This window comes from Notothenia rossii (assembly GCF_949606895.1).
Source record: "Notothenia rossii genome assembly, chromosome: 7".
NCBI classification, from domain to species: Eukaryota; Metazoa; Chordata; class Actinopteri; order Perciformes; family Nototheniidae; genus Notothenia; species Notothenia rossii.
This window is the reverse complement of record NC_136905.1, coordinates 38950234-38965674: the sequence shown is the minus strand read 5'-3', so window position 1 is coordinate 38965674 and position 15441 is coordinate 38950234.

Sequence of the window (15441 nt, the reverse complement as noted above, 5' to 3'; positions counted from 1 at the left end):
CATCAGAAAGCCATACATCATATGATATTTTTGTACGCCTTGTGGGTACACGGAGAATTTATATTTATTTAATGCAACGTTGTGGGATTTCCATGTCCTGTTCATAATACGGTAATCATTACAATATTAATTGAGCATTTTATGCTCAAAGGAGGGAGTGTCATGATTATACAGATATGTTGATTTCAGTGACGTTGTAGTTAATAAATAATAACATGTAGTCAACAATAGGTCATAAAACAACAAGAGGTATGCCGAAGCTTGGGCCTTCTCCAAGGAGGGAGTGGTCCAGTTTTAGATATTAGACAAATAGAAGTGGATGAATATGTCAGAACTCTGAGTAATATTATGCAAGTTTTGTCTACACAGCAGGCTAGGAAAACTACAGAGACACCAGAAGAGACACCAGAAGAGACTCCTGTTCGGCCAGGTGATTGGGTGAGGGTGAAAGTTCACAAAAGACAGTGGGCTCATCCCCGGTGGACGGAAGCGTGAAAAGTTGTAACAAACTTCACACGCGCTCCGGTTTAAAGGTAAAGAAAAAGGAGCAAATTGACACCACCTCACACATTGTCACCCTTCACTGGCAACTTCCAGAACATTATTGGGAGTTAGGACTGATTTGGCAGAGCTGGAACAAAACAATAAATAGAAATAAGATAAAGATAGAAACAGCTCAAAAGACAAATTGTCTATAGATTTTTAAAGATTGTACATTAATGTGAAAACCTATTTTTTTGTTTTACATCTGAAAAAGAGTCTAATTTTTTGTATGTTATTTTTGGACTCATTATTTAAATTCTGTAACGGACACAACCAGGGATAAAATAGAGATGATGACGAGAACAAAGCCAAACCAATTGTGGGGTCCCCTAGGGATAAGAGTCGGAATAGCATTGTTGATTGTGCTCATTACACTTGGCACCTTGTTGGTTGGATGGGGAGTACAATATCAAGTAAAACATGGAACCATTAGTTCACTCATAGAGAATGCCCACATCACTAACAAGACTCCAGCTGTGTTTCAGAGACTTTCACTTATCCTCAGAGCCAAAAGATCAGCTGAGCAACAAGAGGAGGAGTTAGAAATACTCGTTCCCAAACAAGAGGTGGTTATAATCAAGATGATTCACCCCCCTATATGCAGTTCTTGTATCAAATGATGAGATGGGTTTAAGTGATCGGGATATGTAAGTGATGGGGATTTACAGATTAGGGGAATCTCTAAATACACTGGATCCATGTTTTAGTCTGTACCAGAAACACCCCCTGTTAAGTTTATGAACAACCGACCGGTGACCTGAGTAGAATTATTGAAAATGATTACAGTTAAAACAGGCTACTAACCCAAAAGTACAGCTTTGTACGTACAAACTCTATGAACAAAATGTCCTAGCAGACAGTGGCGACATTGCAGATATGTCCAGTCACCAAAGTTACTTATGTTCTAAATAACAGAGAGATTTAAAGTGATGGAGAAAATATGGAGACGTTCCTTTATAGTGTGTGAAATATGTGGTGCTTGAAGCATCTAGGTATTTAAATTTATGGAAGAAAGTGGTTTCCTGAAAGAGTTAATTGGAGTAAACATGTTACAGTGGGTGAAAACAATGTTTAGGGATATGGTACAATTATTAGAAAACATTAACTGGGTTTAGATGACATTTAACATCAAAGAAAGATAGTATGGTTAGGAAAATAGAGTGGGAAAGATTGGATTTATTTTACCTCAGTGTGTTAACTATAGATAATTCGTCTCTCTATCTCTCCGCCTGTCAGAACGCTACGACCCCAACTTCCAAGCAGACAAAAGACCTCACCACGGAAGACTCCTCCTCCTCCATCGAACAGACAGAGAAGCAGAGCTGAACCAACAATGACAAGACTTTATCCAGAACCATCTCCACCTGAGGAATCCAGAACTACAGGTGACATAAAAGGCACACTCTCATCGGTCCCCCACAGGACATGAAGTTCCAAGCTGAGCCACAAGATTTGGACACAAGAGCAGAGTGTGGGACATGTGAGCGGAATATGCCCTCCATGCAACAAAGTAGAGACTGTAAAGGAGGAGATGAAATGCAAAGCAGATGGGACACTGAAAAGAGTTACAGCGGAAGGATCCAAGAGCGGATGGACTGAGGAGAAGGTGGACGGAGAAGAGGACAGGACGGAGGAGTTGGCATGGTCCGGCAGAACGTGAGGGGGTCGTGGCTTGACAACCAGAGGGGGAGAGAAGGAAAACGGGAGTGAGTGAGTTTACACATAAACACACTTATTCACCAACGAGAAATATGGAAAGAAAAAGGTTTATTAGCCATGAATTAATCAATTGGTGAATATATAAAGTAAGAAAGAGGAAACTATTAAATAACCCTAAAAACACACTGAGGGTAGAAAATATTATTCAATCTTTTCATCATATGAACAAATTATTCTTTAAGAGTTTTTTTATTCATGTGTGAATTTGGGGAAGATTGAACTTGTTACAGTATAGACCTACAGTTTAAAGGGATGGTTTTAGTAACCACTCTATAAAAGCAGACAAATCTTTATTTGTATGGAAAATGTTAAAGGTAGAGCTAGTACCAAGCCAAAGATAGTATTCCAATCTAGAGTATTGATATCTCCATTGTAGCATGGTTATTACCTCAGGAGGGAAGATTAAGGTGGAAATAACAGTTGTTTTTCGTCCAAGATGTAGAGTTTTAAAAAGACAAAAGAGAGATTGCACATTTTAATTTAAAAAAAACTAATATAATTGGGAGTAATACATGCAGGGCCTTGGAGCACTCATTGTGATGGTGCATATTTTACAACAAATATCGTTCAGGGAGAAGGGGTCACTCAAGCCACCCTGCAGATGTTTTAAATCTTACTTGCAGCTTCAGAGGGAGCGCACGGCACCAGAGTATGAGTTTTAAAAGACAAGCGCCACCAGCTCCTAAAGGTCATCCATTCAATCAGTGATGACCTGACTTTTAGAGATGTTATTTAAAGGAGAAACATATCTGCCATAGGTGTAAATTCCTGAATTGAACTGCAAACCATTAATGAAATGACTTCTGTTTTAAAGTTCTTGTTAAAGGAGGGAGTAATTATCACCTGCTCTAGCACCCAAGGTTCCACACACTGTTAAAGGGGTTAGCATAGCTATTTAAGTAGACAAGAATTGAAAATAAATTAGTATAATGAGTTATTGATATTCCACTGGTTCTCACACCATTTCAGGGACTTTATCACTGCATTAGAACAGACCACCCAAAGGTAATGAGAAGGAACTTTTAAGTGATGAAACTCTACAACTGTTGTAACTGACCAAAATCTTCTCCCAGAAATGACTGTCTAGAATGCCGTACCCCAGAGTAGAACGTACCGATTGATCACAACGGCCCCTTCTAGAGAACATATTACTTTCATACCTTAAATGGTATGAAAGGAGGGAGGGTAAATTTCTCATGAGGAGATAATTACAAATGCTAGCAGAACAAGACGACCAACCCCCGTATACAGATGTTGATGACAATGATGAGTTAGTTTAAATGATATGGATGTTCGGAGATGAGATTGATCAATGAATGTCCAGCTGATGTGATTCTTTACATTATGAAATCATGTGAAGAAGTGAGCAAAATAAAATGCTAAAATGGAGTGAATCCATTTCAATTTACTTTACACTATTCCAAGATAGTTTATTTTTATTTTTCAATTTACTTTGCCAATCCAAGATATTTTATTTTATTCTTTATTACTTTATACTATTCTAATATGGTGGATCTCATGTTGTAAAAATCATTGCTATTCTAAAATGGTTTATTTCTTTTCACTTTGTAAAAACAAGTGCCTTAACACTGAGCGTGGTATGAGAACGGTTTCTGTGAAAGGAGGGACGAAGAAATGTTCTGATACCAAGCCATTGCTGCTATTTTGAAGAATGATATTGAATGTAAACACTAGAAGTTATGCACAAGGGAAAACTTTTATGTTTGAACACAGACAAGAATTTATTTTGTATTTTTGTAAAGCCGGCTGTAAAACCATTCCATTTGATTGTATGTTTGTTAATATGAGATATGTAATATGCAAAGTTCAGATGAAGAACTCATTGATTTCAGTATTATACACACCTTTTAGGTGTGTAAGGAGGGACTGTTAGAAATTAAAATCAATTTTTTAATGGGGAAATGTAGTTTAAACATGCCGTCAGTTTTAATGCTCTTTTATACTGAAAAACCAGAAATTCTTGTGCACAAGCAGTTAAGCTTTTATTCTGAAAATCCTTCATCTACGGTTAGCATTTAGCATGTGGCTAATATACGATTTCCTGAAGAGGTGAATTTAGTAGCGAAATGATATGGAGTGGTGCAAACCGAAGCCTACTGATTTAACACTACAACTATAGATGTCGAGATACTACCATGCTGAATATTAAATAAAGGTACAGTTTATTTGAATACATTATTGTTTACAGACGAGAGTAGCATGAGACAACATCCGGAATGACCGGAAACCAAACGAGCCGAGAAGTATTTTTTAGAGTATTGATTACAGCGTTTAGAATGTGTTAAATGAAAAGTGATGAAAGAGAATATGAGGAGAAACGGCGTGTTAAGCATATCTTGAATGTGAAAAGAACCTATCCTCTGTTTAAATGCAATAACGGACATTGGAGACGAGGCGAGCCGGCTGGCGGGGAGGAGCCAGCAGAGGATATATAACAGCACCGGAGGAGAGATCCATTCTCTTCTCTTCCCTAACGAGGAGCGGATCACAGCTGTTTGTCTGACTGAACAATATCATGCTTGTGACCAACCCGCGCTTTTTTAAATTAAAGTACCCAATTGAACTTTCACAGAGACTCCATTTAGTCTCCTTTTGAAGCTTCTCTCCTGGACGAGAGAATAACGAACACAGTTAACAATTGCGTCCCATTTTGTCCCATAAATAGCGTGTTTAAACAGAAGAGATGACCATACTGGCTCTTAAAGTCAAAACATTTACGTACATGGGTAGAGGGCTATGACGTAAGGCAGGGGTCTCCAACCTTTTTCTAACCGGGAGCTACTTTTGAAAAAAGAAAGTGGCCAAGAGCTACTCATGTTATTTTATATAGATTTCAGTGCACATATCACATTCGTGACTCAAGAGCAGAAACATTAACATTAACATGAATAAACTTGACTTTCTCATGAAGAGAAAAAAAGACAAATAATCACCATGCAATACTGAGTTCTGCTTTAACATCAATAACTACAGTAAACAGTTTTACAGATAAGAGTGCAAAGTTCCTAATTGTAATAATAACATTTCTAGCTCTATAATTTAAATTATTTCAAGCATTTCACAAATTTGTTTCACATGTAAAAGGGGAATATGGCTTGTGCTTTTCTCAACTTGCATCAAGCAAACATATGTCTTCAAACATTCAGTCTGTCACTGCATTGTTGTCTTTCTCCTGACTCAGCTAATGTGACACCTGGCACTGCATAGCATCCACCAGAGCACTGTACTGGGGTGTGTATCCTGACAAATTCACTCTGATTGAGTCATTGAGGTGTTCATCAGTAAGTCTTGTCCTGAATTTGGATTTGATAAAGTTCATATCAGAGAATGCTGATTCACAGCGATATGTTGACCCAAATAAGCAGGACAGTTTCAGTGCAGCAGTTTGAATGTTTTTGAATTTCTCTGGGTCCAATAGCCTCCAGAAATCTTTGTCCATCTGATGTGCTTTCAGCTGAATGTCATTCTGGAGATTGATTATCTCCAGCTCCAACTCTGAAGCACTGAGACTGAAAAGGCTGGCCAGTTGCTCAGACATGTCAGTAACATCCACGATGTTGAATGGGTTAGCAAGGAAACGTGCACAGGGCTCAAGCTGTTTAAAGTCAAGAAACCTGTCCTCAAATTCCTGCCCAAGCTTAGTTAAGCAGTCACAGTACTTTGATAAGTCAAGAAAGCCAGCAGCAGCTTTATTCTCCTGCAGTACTTTTTGAACAGAGGGGAAATGATGCAATTTATTTCCCTTTACTTGCTGGAGATATAGACACAGATTTGCTTTAAAGGCCTTTACAGCACTAATCATGTCACATACTGTTTTGCCATTGCCTTGTAGCTGGAGGTTAAGCTGGTTTAATTTTCCTGTCAGATCAGTCAAAAAGGCCAGGTCAAGTACCCAACCAGCATCAGATAAGATGGAGGTGTCCTCCCCCCTCTCTTCCATGAAGAGCTTTACCTCATTCAGCAAGGAGAGGAAGCGCTGTAGGATTTTCCCTCTACTCAACCACCTCACCTCAGCATGGAGAAGGAGATCTCCATATTCAGCTGACAGTTCCTCAAGAAAAACTTTGAAGCTCCTGTGTTGCTTTGCCTTCGCTCGGATAGAGTTTATTATTTGTATCACAGGTTTCATGACGTGATTGAAGTCCATAACTTTGGCACAAAGTGCTTCTTGGTGAATGATGCAATGGTAACTCAGGAAACGTGGGAAATATGGATCTGACTTACAATTTGCGATAAAACCGTTGTGGCGACCTCTCATAGCCGGGGCTCCATCAGTTGTTATGGATACAAGCTTCTCCATTTGCACGCCTTTATTTATGAAATAATTCTTAATAGAATTATACACGTCCACACCTCTTGTTGTTGTTTTGAGTGGAAGCAGTGTCAGAAATTCCTCTTTCGCCGTAAAATCCTCAAACACCATCCGGATGAACACAGACAGCTGAGCTGTGTCGCTCGCATCCACCGACTCGTCGCACTGTATGGAGAACCACTTGCACCTGACCATGTCCCGCTCCAACTGTCCCATGGCATCCACTGACAGCGCCGACACTCTCCTCGCCACAGTGTTGTTTCCCAGTTGCACATCGTCAATGGCAGACATTATCTCCGACTTGCTCTTGTGGTCTCTGAACAAAGTCTCTGCCATAACAGACATCGCTCCCTTAAGAACACCGCCATCAGTGAAAGCTTTTTTGTTCTTTGCCAAATACTGAGCGACTCTGAACGATGCTTCTGTAGCTAGGCTAGCTTTCTTGGCAGGCTTCGTGAACAATGACTGCTGCCTTTGTAGCGTAGCTTTTAATTGTTGTACCTTCTCAACGCGAAGGCAACTGCCGGCGGGATACTCCTTTAAAAAGTTTTCGTGAAGTTTTGTGAAGTGCCGCTCGACATTTCCCTTCTTCCCCACCGCAACACTCGAGCCACAAATTAAACACACACACTTGTCTTTGATGCTCGTAAATAAAAATTCATGTTCCCACTCGTCATGAAAGTAGTATATTTTAGATTTCTTCTTTGACGGACCTTCCTCAGTTGTCATGACTGCATCTTACATCTCTTTTTCTCTATCTTTCTTACTCTCAAAATATACTACATAAATAAATATGTCTCAACATGTCAACTGCACTTTAGCGCCCTCTGGTGAGCTACTCGGAAAACCTCCGCGAGCTACTGGTAGCTCGCGATCGACGTGTTGGCAACCCCTGACGTAAGGGTATAAGGCCCATTTATCATTGTAAACTAAATAGAAATGTTATTTTAAACTACAGTGTTGTGTGTTGAATTTACTAGACAAAATATCACCTCACCATTATTTCAACTCCAGCTGTTTTCTCAAATCCCTTTGTTCTTCAGGTCAAAGGTTGGAAAACCAGTTGCCATCTTGTCTTGACCTCATGTTCACAGTGAGCCACACGGCAGTCGCCATTTCATGAAATGCTAATTGAAGTACTCTGTTTGCTTTAACACACTGAGGCTAGGCATTCCATCTTCTAAAGAACATCATACTTCTTGTTAGAGTTAGAACTATTGGAAGTACTTCTGCTGGTAAATGTGTATTGACGGTTTTGTGAATATTCTTGTTTGCAAATGTGTTTTGGCGGTTATGTGCTGTGTTGTTTAACCATAGTGTAATGTTCTTCCTATTTTAAAGATATTTTTAAGGAAACTAAGTTTCTCCTTGTTAAAAACGAGTCAGTTTTGCAACAGCTATTCCCTAGTGCAGGGGTCTGCAACCTTTTTGACCAAAAGAGCCATTTTGCTCCTTTTTCCCAAACATTTTTTTGTCTGGAGCCGCAAAACATATTTCATAACTTGATAGCTAATAAAGTTGTATTTATTGTTATATCAGACCAAAACTATTTTTTTTTTGCATTTATTAGGCTATTTATTACATTATATAAAACTGTTAACCTCTAATAAGAAACAAAGAACTCCTATAAGGAGATTTAGAAATAATACACAGGCCTACTTTAAAATAAATTAAACACAGCACTTGAGGAGTCATCTGCACATTTGAAGGAAAAAAAAATATTATTAAAATGGGCCCACTTTGAAATAAATAAAACATATAGCTGCACCCTAAAAAGAGTTAAAGGTAGGGTAGGTAAGAATGGAGAAACCAGCTCGAGTGCGCTAGAATTTGAAAATACACAACCGGAAAAAATATGCCTCTTCCTTCAGACTTTCTCACAGAGCCCCTCCTCCAACACACACGAACGCGCACATGACCAGTGAGGGCACGAGATAAGTTTGTGATGGAAGGCTGACAGGCAGGTAGGCCATCCAATCATTTTAGCCCGGCCAGCTAAAATGATTGGTCGTGCTTTTTACAGCGCTACGGCTTCCACAGATTAATTTTTGTATGTATTTATTGTCAAAGCATTTAATATATTCATTGCTATCGGGACGTTAAGAGCATTCCATGGAATATAACAAAAACTGTTTTCTGAAATAAATGACATACCCCATTGAATTATGACTGAAGATCGTCAGCTGTCTTCCTCTCCCGTGTTGTTCCTCGACACGTAAAGGCTGCAGCACCTTTGACAACTTCTCTCCACATATCAAACATACCGGTAAACCAGCATCGTTTGCTGTGAAAGCATATAACTCTGTCCGCACAGAATTAAATCCTGTGTTCCTCCGGTACTTTTCTTTGATTTATCCATAGTTCGCTCATCGAGCCGGGGGTCAGGTTATTCGCCTCCAAGAAAAGGCGCTCGCGTGGGACCGTAGCAGGATGTGACGCATATTTTAGTTGACCTAATTAAAACCGTTTTGTTTTTTATTTATGTGTCACAGTTGAGTGTCAGTGACATTTTATATTTTCAAAATGGCAAAAAAATAAAAATGAAACAGCAAGTCAGTTTCAACATTTTCTGAGTGAATTCAAATATGTATTTTTCATTTGTGCATGTGCCCACTGAAAAATGTAACACTATAAGGCATTTTTATGCATTTCATTGATACACCCCTTGAAAATGTCATTCGGCAAAACAAGGCTATTTTCCATATGATATTAAAATCAATGACAATGACACAGTCACAGATAGTGAAAAATGTAATTATTGATCTATAAGGAATCTATATCCAGGTATAACATTTTCACAGCAAAACTACAAATATTAAATATTTTGTCTTTTAAGGCAATAGCTTTTCATCCGTCAACATTTTTTTCCTACATTATTCCAGTACAGGTAAAAATGCTTTCAAATCATATGAAACCTCTTATTATAATTAAATTAACTTTATTAATTTAATTGTTTATGTCAAGTAACACACTATTTTATATATTTGTTGTAAAATTCATTGTTTTACTGTATGACGTCTTTCGTTTTACTGAATGACATACTGCAATATGCCATTGCACATAGATCCAATAACTGGATTTAGTCCTACATTTAAAAAAAGGATACCAAAGACTTTATAATTGAACTTTACATTTATTGACATCAAAAAACAGACTCAGTCTCATAACATCGTTCTCCATTCTCTTAACACAATAATGATGTCAAATATGAACCAGTAAGTATCTGATTAAAGTTTCTTTTTTATCACTACAACAGAATAATAACAATAACAACTCCTGTTTTTATTTCAGCTGCTATCAACAGGTAAGTGAACAGGCAACAATAGCGGCAATTCTTTTTTTTCTTATTGCATATGAAATATATAATTTAACATTGTTTTATTGCAATTTATACTTTACTAAATAATGAACTAATTAGTGTTAAGAAATACACAGTACCACTGAAGGCTGGTCAGTGTTATTTACTGACTGTTTCAGACTGATAAGAACTTATCCCAGTCATCAGCTGACAATTTGGAGCTTCTACTAGAAGATGGCTCTGGTTCTGAGATAAGCGTTTTCACATCTGATTGAAAGTAATAGATGACGTCGGGATTTTGGGGCCATGCAAAGCAATTCTTTGTGCCAGACTGTTGCATACAGGACACCTCAACGTCATCACCAACTACCTTCAGGACTTGCCCTACAAATAGCTTTTTGTCATAAGACACTATTACCATCTTTCCAACCATGTCATCAGATTCTGAAATGGTGGTGGAGGGTGTAGCTGTTTTGGCATGAAAGTCTACCTCAGAGAGTGATTCACATTCACAGGTAAGTCCCATTCGATGGCAAAGACAGGACACATCTCTAAACATGATCTTCCCTGCGGTGTTTGCAGTTACCTGGTGAATATTCAAGGTGCCTTTAACAACCGGCACGTCATTCGGCAAAGCCTCATCCACTCTGGTGATGTCATCTTCAGATACCCAGTAGAATTTTACATTTGAATTCGATTTTTCCAGAAAGGAAAACAAATCTTGAGGCTGCTGAATATCACTTCCTTGCAACACAAATGCATCAGCACCTCTCTTGACTGAACCACCAATACCGTCTGGTGCACCCTTTCCATGGGCCTTCTCTGAGAAGTTCCATGTTATCTCTTTAATGCCTCTAAGGAAAGGCATGGTACACATCAAGTAGAAATTCTTTCGGTTTCTGTACTGGGTGAGTGGGCCGTCACTCATGAAGTGCACTGTAGTTATCCCTGTATTGGATAGGACCTCATCCAACACAGGTTTCAGATGTCCCCATACTGCCCGTTCGTCATGTCGGAGGGAGTCGGAAATGGTGGCATAGGCTTGAGATTTCCCAGCTGTGTAGACCATGCATGTGTGAACTGTTGCCTGTTTTCTACTACCCCCAAAATGAAAAGACTGGACCTCAACATTCAGCTTACAGGCATAATTTTCAGAAAAGTCCATATGGACTACAGCCTCATGGTCTTGGAGGCTGTTCTTGAGGGCCCTGCACTGTTCCACTTGATGGATCCATATGTACTGGTGCTTTGCCAGTGCGTCCAGCTTTTCATTAAAGCTTTTCAGGAGATCCTCCCATGTTCCTTTTACAGCTTTCTTCACAAAATGGGAATAGGTTTTCCCCTCCGAGCAGACCCTCTCTCTCTGCCATTGGTGCCATGTAATCTGCTCAGTGTTTTGGGGGATGGCTGATTCAATGTCGGAGTAGCAACACTTTGCACACTGCCTGAACATGCATTTTTTGTTTTTCAAATGACACACAATTTGAGAGAGTGTCTCCGAAATGCTTTTGCTTCCTAAAATGCCAATTTGATGTAATTTGTCAATGAGAATCTTGACATTCTCATGATCAATGCACGCACAGGTGTTGCGGTCACTTGCCTTTGGCTCTGTGACATAAAATGGACGCAGACGGACAAACTGCCTGTAGGATATGGAATGTGCCACTCCTACCTCCGTCTTGTACTCTGAGTGAAGCTCTCTAAGAGACTTGGTAAGAACACGCCGCTGTTCCTTGACCTTATTTTTAGTGACAGTGTCCTTCTTTCCTGGTAAAGACGACTGTTTTCATCACGTGTGAGAAATTCAATCACACTTCTTCTTCTTTCTGGACCTTTTCTGAACACTTTTGGTCGATACTTTTCATTCACTGCTTTATGTTTTGCTCTATTCAGTCTCTGTACTTTCTTGCGGAATGCATCTGCTCTTCTTTTTTCTCTTAAAAGTTGCTTTCTTAACTCTTCTATTTCCTCCCTCAGTTTCCTGGTACGGTTTTCACTTCGATGGCTGGAGTTTTTTTTCTTGCTTCCACATGAAGCCTTATCAGGTGTTGAGGATGAGAGTGGTCCCTCCCAAGGTGAGGATGGCTGAGCAGAAACAGATGGCCTAGGAAGTGAGGAAGGATGAGATGGTCCAGGAGGTGAAGATGGCTGGGATGGTCCAGGAGGTGAAGATGGCTGGGATGGTCCAGGAGGTGAAGATGGCTGGGATGGTTCAGGATGGGCAACTTGTGGAGGCTCCTCAAAAGAGTCCTCAGACAGAGGTGTGAGGTTCATCACAGCTTCCACCTGCCTCTTTCTTTCCCTACGTCGCCTCTGATTGAGCCTCCACTGTTCCCTCTTCTTTTCAGCAGCAGATGCTGTCAGTTCTGTGACGGACGGATGATCATGCTGTCCAGCTTGCATCCTCTGTTTATACCTACAAAGTATTTATTAATTTAGTCATGTATTTATTTATTAGATATTCATTTGTTTATTCTTTTTAATGAAGATTTAAGCCAAGTTAACTGCCAAATGCACTTTGTAGTGGTACTGTAGATATGGAAAACAAATTCAGGCTTATAGACAATGCATCCTATACTGTTTACTGCCATTACTGCTCTCATACACCTTCACAGTTATACCTGTCAGGGCTTGACATTAACTTTTTGATGGAGGTATGGCATGAGCCACTTGTCCGAAATTTACTTGTGAAAATAAAAGCCTATTAAAAAAAATGAATAAAACCGACAAGAGATTTGGACAATTAATATGATTTAATAACTTAATCAGGCACATTTTATAACATAAACAGTCTGGCATAAAACGCCATTCGATTGCATACCCAAAGTAATTAGCTATTTATAATACTTTATACTTATAGCACATGCATAAGATGGTCTCTTTTGAAAGGTAACATTCTGAAGTTTCTTACACAATAAAGAAAAATCACTTTGGGTGCTAATAAAAAATATCATGCTATGTAATCATGTTAAACATTTATGTTTAAAAATATCACTTTGAGTGCTAATGTAAAAGAGAAACAGGTTTGAACACCCTGAAATAAAATAGTTGCTCCTTACTTTTGTGTTCTGAGAGGTAGGAGCCGGAAAACATAACGGTTCCATAGCCTGAAAACTTAATCATACAGGTCCAAAGTCTATAAAAATCCCATGGAAAATTTGTGTATTTTGTAATGTGTGTACCGCAATAATTCCAAAATGGCCTTCCGCTGCCATTCATTCAGAACGATTGAAAGGCGGCAAATTTCGGCTGCCTCCAAATGAGTTTACAAAACGAAATGAAAAATAAACGTTCTTCAAAAATGTATTGGTTGCACGGCAAAAAATGTTACACAACGTTTGTCAACTGTGAACGTCAGTCAGGATAACTAGCTAGACTACACAGTTCAGTTTATTTCGAATCTCATCATCTTCACACATCAGATAAATAGTCAATTATCTAACGTTAGCAAAAATAAAAGTTGTCACTTACGTGTCTGCAATGTCGGGCAAACTGCGGCAGGTTGAGCAGTACATCATATGCTCTTCTCCTGCTTCTTCGGTGTACCGGAGCCAAGGAAACTTCTTGGTCCATGATGGAAGGAAGTTTCTTTTGCGTTTTGTTTCATAATCTAATTTGGAGGCAGCCGATTTTTCAGGATCTCGCCTAGGTCGCTTTCCTGGGGCTTGGTTCGCTTTTGGCGCCTGCAGCCAGGACATCTTGAACTCATTACTCACTGACTGGATATCGAGGATAGATGAGTCGCGAGCGTGACAGCGCATACACACCAGCCGCGCAAGCAGGCACTCGCGGGTTCGTGTTCACACCAATTTCCCGCGGGTCAAATATTTCTACCAATCACTGCAGTCATAATATTGACGTACAGGTACGGAGATTGCGACACTGCGAGACAGGCATTTCAGATGGAATAACGTTACTATTTCGTTTGGGTGATTTTCCCCCCCCCCCAAAAATGCACTTGTCCGTTCAGACAAGTTAAACTGTATTATGCTTGTCCGACCATTTTTTTTACTTGTCCCGGACAATCGGACAAGCCTTAATGTCAAGCCCTGCCTGTCCCTTCTCTTTGCTAGTCTCTCCTCTCTAGCAGCAGGATCTGCCCTTATCCTTGCACGGAAGTGTGCACCCCTCTCCTTGTTGGACACAGGCATCTGTTAAAATGTTTTTTTTAATAATAATTTAAAAAAAATAATAATAATACAATTAATTCAGTTATACAAACTCTATAGCATGTTAAAACAATCAATAAAGAAAGAAATAAATCAGTTAAATCCACTGTGTCATTCGGGATAACAGATGTCATTCAGACAAACGGTTTTACTGAATGACAAATTCTGTTTTGCTGAATGACAAATTTCATAGAAATTCATTCCTAACAGGCAGTTGCTTGGTCGCCTATTAGCAACAATGACCTTGACCTCAATTTGTAAACTTCAAATTTCATCTATAACTTAATATTTTTTAAATTAAAAACTTTATAAACACTTTTTTGACGTTTCACCGAATGACATTCAAATCTGTGACACATGGTACCACACATGGAAAAGGTGTAATCATCTCAAATTTAGGAGCAAAATGTAAACTTACCTTCAACTTGGGCAGTCTTCAAGGGTCCTCTGAGTGATGTCATCACATGTGGCCTGACTAAAGTCATGTGACTATAGTTCAAAATGGCCTCTGAACTTTGTTTTACCGAATGACATACAGGAAAATGTTTCTTTGCGGAACAAAGTCTTTTAGATATTTCTTTATGTTTTTAAAGGTGCATCTTATCAAAACTTTAAAATGTTTATCAAGAAAAAATATGCCGCATACAATAGTTCATGATTTTAAATTATTTTCATCATTTTACAAACAATTGTCTTCATTGACTTTAAAGGCCCTGTGAAGTGTGCACCTGTGCATGATCTCTTATGCTAATACGTATAGTAATGACCAAAATTGTCCATTGGAACCCATATCAAAAAATGTTGGAATAGCAACAAATTTGACGAGTTTTGAATTTTCCGGGGAAATCTGCAGTCGACCTTCGCCTTCGTGGGCGTGGCTTGCGATCTACTGCGTGACGTCACGAGATGGACGCCGCCGCACTGTTTACATTCACCACCGTTCGTTTTTTCTCTTTTTCAAAGTCGAATTTCTCAACGTTTTTGAGCTAGTATTTTCCTGGAAAGTGTGTCGGAGTCGACTGGAAGTGATTGCCAATCGAGAAAACCTGACAATGGAGGCGACAGTTAAGAAAGAGGGATGAAAAACACAGGGGAAACGATGCATTGCCGCTGGCTGTAGTAATGTCAAGTCTGCCGAAGTGGCGATGTTTCTGTTCCCAAAAGATGAAGGTGAGCCTGGCTGGTGTCATTGTTTCGTAGATTATTTGATTGATCATGATAAATAAAGGCCAGTGGTCGATTCGAGAGAGAGAGAAAGAGAGACTGACAGAGTTACAGGGTTGTTGTTAGCATCTGGTGCTAGCTCGGAGCTAACGGAGATTAGCTGTTTCAACAATAAGGAGAGGGAGAGTGCTCTCCTGTGGGACTGAGAGAGATAA